The sequence below is a fragment of the Centropristis striata genome, chromosome 12 (genome assembly GCF_030273125.1).
Source record: "Centropristis striata isolate RG_2023a ecotype Rhode Island chromosome 12, C.striata_1.0, whole genome shotgun sequence".
NCBI classification, from domain to species: Eukaryota; Metazoa; Chordata; class Actinopteri; order Perciformes; family Serranidae; genus Centropristis; species Centropristis striata.
In genome coordinates, this window is record NC_081528.1 from 3,895,136 (window position 1) to 3,900,274 (window position 5,139).

Here is a 5,139-nt window from a genome sequence, read left to right on the forward strand (position 1 = left end):
CAGGCTCTGTGGCGCATTCTGGTGGTTCGAGTCCCACCAGAGTCGGCTTTATAAGCTCATTGCTAATATTTGGACATGTTTCTGCGCCGTTCAGCTTGCTGTCCTGGCTCCTGTTTATAAATGAATCCTGTACCAGTGTAGTTTGCCAGAATTGGTGAAGTGTTGCTCCAAAAAAAGTGAAAAATCACCATGTTGTCTGATGTCCAAAAATCCCCCCCTAAAAAAAGTGTAGATTTTTGTCAAAAATGGTCAAATTTTAAAATGCCAAAAAATGCTTGAAATGGCCCGTTGATACATGTGGTAGTAAAGTTTGTTCAAGAAAAGGGAAAAAAAAAACACCATATTATGAGATGTCCAAAAATGTTTGAGAAAAACAACATGAACACAGTCAAAATGGCACCTGGAGGCTTTAAACCAGCAGTCAACAAACCAGTGGATGACATCATGGTCACTGGTGCCAGTAAGGTTATACAGCTTTTAGATACAATGTCTTTCTGTCAGTCCTTCATCTACTAAAGTGGAAGATTTTGACCCTGACGTGATTTGAACACGCAACCTTCTGATCTGGAGTCAGACGCGCTACCGTTGCGCCACAGAGTCTTTAGACGGCAGTTAACAGTTGATAGATATTAGAGCATAAAAAATCACCATATTATGAGATATCCAAAAATCACCCACTCAAAAAAAAAAAAAGTGATACCATAGCGTGTCGATTTCTGTCAAAAATGGGTCAATTATAGTCTGTTGATAGGTGTCATAAACAGGCTCTGTGGCGCAATGGATAGCGCATTGGACTTCTAGATTAGCACAGGTGAAATGATTCATACATACATAATATGCCAGACATTACAGAAACACACCATATTATGGGATGTCCAAAAATGACCCTCTCAAAAAAAAAGTTTTATTATAATTTGTTGATTTTTGTCAAAAATGGTCAAATTTTAAAATGCTTCAAATGGGTCAATTATAGTCTGTTGATACATATTAGAGCATAACATGGCCAAAAAAAGTCATACTATAGAATGTTGATTTTTGTCAAAAATTGTCAAGTTTTAAAATGTCTAAAAATGCTCAAAATGGCCCAATAATATCTGTTGATACATGTGGTAGTATAGTTCTTTCAAAAATAGTGTAAAATCACCATATTATGGGTGTCCCAAAATGACCCCCTGAAAAAAAAGTCAAAAATGTCAAAAATGGTCATTTTTTTTTTTTTAAAAGTCTTCATTTTTGTCAAATTTTAAAATGCCAGTAAGGTTATACAGCTTTTACATACAATGTCTTTCTGTCAATCCTTCATCTACTAAAGTGGAAGACTTTGACCCTGACGTGATTTGAACACGCAACCTTCTGATCTGGAGTCAGACGCGCTACCGTTGCGCCACAGAGTCTTTTTCTAATTCCAGACAGGTCAACACCTAGATGTGATTGTTTAGAGGTCCATTAGAAACCTCATAAATGGGCCAATTATAATCTGTTGAAACATTTTGCAAACAGGCTCTGTGGCGCAATGGATAGCGCATTGGACTTCTAGATTAGCACAGATGAAGTGATTCAAAGGTTGTGGGTTCGAGTCCCACCAGAGTCGTGCTTTATAAGTTCATTGCTAATATCTGGACACGTTTCTGCTCCTGTTTATAAATGAATTCTGTGCCAGTGTAGTCTGCCATAATTGGTGAAGTGTGGTCTGCTTCATCATTAGCTTCAAAATCATTGCACCATGTTTGTCAAAAATGGTCAAATGCATAAAATGCATCCATTATACTCTGTTGATACATATGAAAATATAATATGCCAGAAATGACATATTAACACTATATTATGGAATGTCCAAAAACTGACCCCTAAAAAATGGTCAAATTTTAAAATGCCTAAAATGCTCGAAATGGCCAAATTATACTCTGTTGATGCATGTGGCAGTATAGTTGGTCAAAAAAAGTGAAAAATCACCATGTTATGGGATGTTCAAAAATGAGTGGAAGTGGAAGACTTTGACCCTGACGTGATTTGAACACGCAACCTTCTGATCTGGAGTCAGACGCGCTACCGTTGCGCCACAGAGTCCTTTTCTAGTTCCAGACAGGTCAACACCTACATGTGATTGTTTAGAGGGCCTTTAGAAAATAGACCTACCTCTCACTGGAGTTATTACCTCAAAAATAGGCCAATTATAATCTGTTCAAAAATTTTGTAAACAGGCTCTGTGGCGCAATGGATAGCGCATTGGACTTCTAGATGAATACAGCTGAAGTGATTCAAAGGTTGTGGGTTCGAGTCCCACCAGAGTCGTGCTTTATAAGTTAATTGCTAATATTTGGACCCATTTGTCCTGGCTCCTGTTTATAAATGAATCCAGTGCCAGTGTAGGTTGCCAGAATTGGTGAAGTTTGTTCTGTTTCTGGATTTTTGTCCATAATTGTCACATTTAAATGCTTAAAATGGGTCAATTATAGTCTGTTGATACATATTAGAGCTTAATATGCCAGAAATTACAGAAAAATGTCATATTCTGAGATGTCCAAAAATGACCTCCTCAAAAAAAAGTCAACTATATCATGTAAATTATCATTTATATCTTATTTCCTACTGCATGTAGTGTGTTTCATTCAGTGTTTATATGCAACTAATAAATGGGGAATAAAAGTGTTGTGCAAATATTCTGATTGTTAATGCTGATAAAAAGAGGAAAATAATCAAGAGAAGATGTCAACACACACACACACACACACACACACACACACATTCTTGTACTTTTATCTTTGTGAGGACCCTCATTGGAACAGTGAATTCCCTAACAAGGTTATAATAGTTTTGGAGTTTTCATTAGTTTTAGTTTGAATTTTTTTTTTTTTTTTTTTTCAAATTCAGTTAGTTTTAATGAGTTTTTAGAGTGAGTTTGCTAGTTTTAGTTTAGTTTTTATTATTTTAGGGAGATTAAAAGAGGTCACAGTAAATTTTGCCTTCATTTCCTTTGTCTTATCCATCTTCATTATGTCTGAAAAAAGTTGACAAAGACGAAAAACGAAGGACATTTTCCCTATAATTTTTTTTGTAACCACACAATACAGTTTCAGTTAATTATCATTATCATGTAACCTTTAACCCTTAAAACAAAGTCTGGAATCTCCAAAAAGCCTTTAAAGAAGTGAGGACCGGCCGAAATGTCCTCACTTTGCAAAAATGTCCTCACTCTGTTGGTTAAAAACGTGTCCTGGTCCTCACTATGTAGGAAGTACAAGAACACACACACACACACACACACACACACCCAGAGGAAGCAGCAGCAGCAGCAGGACGTTTAGATCCCAGCAGTATTTTCAACACATTTTCAGCTCTTCATATCCTATTAAGGTGATGTGTGTGTCTGTGTGTGTGTCTGTGTGTTGGTGTGAGTGTGTGTAAAATGTTATAGGGGTGAGGGCAGCGCCACTCAATTGACCTCGGGGTCAAACCACTTGACCTCTGACCTCCCTGAGGTTCACCCTCTCCCACATGCACCCAGACAACACACACACACACACACACACACACAGAGTATGGTGTCTTTACTGTAGATGTGTTTTTTTTTTTCTATCTTTCATTCATCAAATCATCACTTCTGTTCCACATGTTGGCTGTAAATGTTGTGCACTCACAGAGACACTGTGTGTTTTAAAATGGATCCTAGACTGACTGTGATACAGACACGTTTCATCACCAACAATACTGCAAATCCCCAAAACAACATCTGAACCACAATGAACCTTTCATTTTGGTGTCTTAATTCCCAGGTTAGCAGTTATTCTATCAGTGGTGTGTTTACTAAAGCCTGCAGGACCATTAGCACAAAGGTGATGTCCTCTAAATTTAATCTGGGATTTTTTTTAATTTATTTTTTTAATTTGGGCTTTTAGACATTTAAAAGCTTTGTGATTGAGGTGAGACACAAGCGTCAAAAGTGTGTTTTTCATACAACGGTTGATTTTGAGATTTTGGTTTTTGATTTTTTTTCTACTTCCATAAAATGTTTTCTTTCAGACTAGTGGAAAGAAAACACCTGAAAATGCACATGTAGATGTTGTAGATTTCAGACTTTGTTTTAAGGGTAAAGGTTACATTAGGTTTATGTTTTAAAAAATGATAATTAACTGAAACTGTATTGTGTGGTTACAAAACTAACTAAAATTATAGTGAAAATGTCCTTCGTTTTCATCTTTGTCAACTTTTTTCATACGTAATGAAGATGGATCAGACAAAGGAAATAAAGGCAAAATTTACTGTGACCTCTTTTAATCTCCCACCCAACAAATACCCCATTACAAAAAACTAAAACTAATAAAAACTAAACTAAAACTAAAGCATTTAAAATAAATAAATACTAAACTAAAACTAGCAAACTCACTCTAAAAACTCATTAAAACTAACTGAAATTGAAAAAAACCCAATTAAAAACTAATGAAAAATGCAAAACTATTATAACCTGTGTGTGTGTGTGTGTGTGTGTGTGTGTGTGTTACAGTAACATGCTTCTTCAGTTTGACCCCATCTAGTGCTGAGGAGAGGTAACACTCACCTGCTGTACAGTCACTGACAGACAGAAACACTATCTGACATTATTCTCTACTGTATAATTATAAACAAGTCACTTTGACCTTTATACTACATCTGTTTTTTTTTGCTTTAGTTTGAGTTTTTTTATTTTGCACAATTGAAAATGACAAATGTAACAAACATGAAAAAACAGAAAGCCCAAATTGGCTTATTAGAAGCCTCTACCTCAATAATGTTTTATAATAATAATGTGATTTGAATGAAATTATGACATAATATATATATGAAATAAAACAGCAATAGCAGTACATAAAATATGTTTATATGTGTGCATGTGCAAGTGTGTCTTTGGCATGTGAATATGTTTAAAAATGAAACAAAAAGCTACATCTATAAAACATGAATAGATGGACAACAATACACAGTTACAAAACAGCAATTAAATTGTCTTTTAAAAAATGTTTTTAATAATATTTTATGGAGGAAGAGTTATTGTCAAATTGTTGAATTGTTTCTGGTGTTTATGCTGACATGTCAAAAATAATATACATATAAAAAAGAATGCTCATTCTGTATTTACAAAGAACAGGTTGTGTTCAGTTTAGT

At 35.1% G+C, this 5,139-nt stretch overlaps 5 non-coding genes across 5 annotated transcripts; 2 read left to right on the top strand and 3 right to left on the bottom strand.

The window, feature by feature from the left end:
• Nucleotides 1-528: 528 nt before the first annotated feature.
• trnaw-cca (transfer RNA tryptophan (anticodon CCA)) lies at nucleotides 529-600 on the bottom strand. The gene has a single exon. It is a non-coding gene; the product is annotated as a tRNA-Trp (tRNA).
• A 722-nt stretch (nucleotides 601-1,322) lies between these two features.
• trnaw-cca (transfer RNA tryptophan (anticodon CCA)) lies at nucleotides 1,323-1,394 on the bottom strand. Its single transcript has one exon. It is a non-coding gene; the product is annotated as a tRNA-Trp (tRNA).
• A 105-nt stretch (nucleotides 1,395-1,499) lies between these two features.
• On the top strand, nucleotides 1,500-1,591 carry trnar-ucu (transfer RNA arginine (anticodon UCU)). Its single transcript is given in 2 exon segments — nucleotides 1,500-1,536; nucleotides 1,556-1,591. It is a non-coding gene; the product is annotated as a tRNA-Arg (tRNA).
• A 404-nt stretch (nucleotides 1,592-1,995) lies between these two features.
• trnaw-cca (transfer RNA tryptophan (anticodon CCA)) lies at nucleotides 1,996-2,067 on the bottom strand. Its single transcript has one exon. It is a non-coding gene; the product is annotated as a tRNA-Trp (tRNA).
• A 133-nt stretch (nucleotides 2,068-2,200) lies between these two features.
• On the top strand, nucleotides 2,201-2,292 carry trnar-ucu (transfer RNA arginine (anticodon UCU)). Its single transcript is given in 2 exon segments — nucleotides 2,201-2,237; nucleotides 2,257-2,292. It is a non-coding gene; the product is annotated as a tRNA-Arg (tRNA).
• Nucleotides 2,293-5,139: the final 2,847 nt, after the last annotated feature.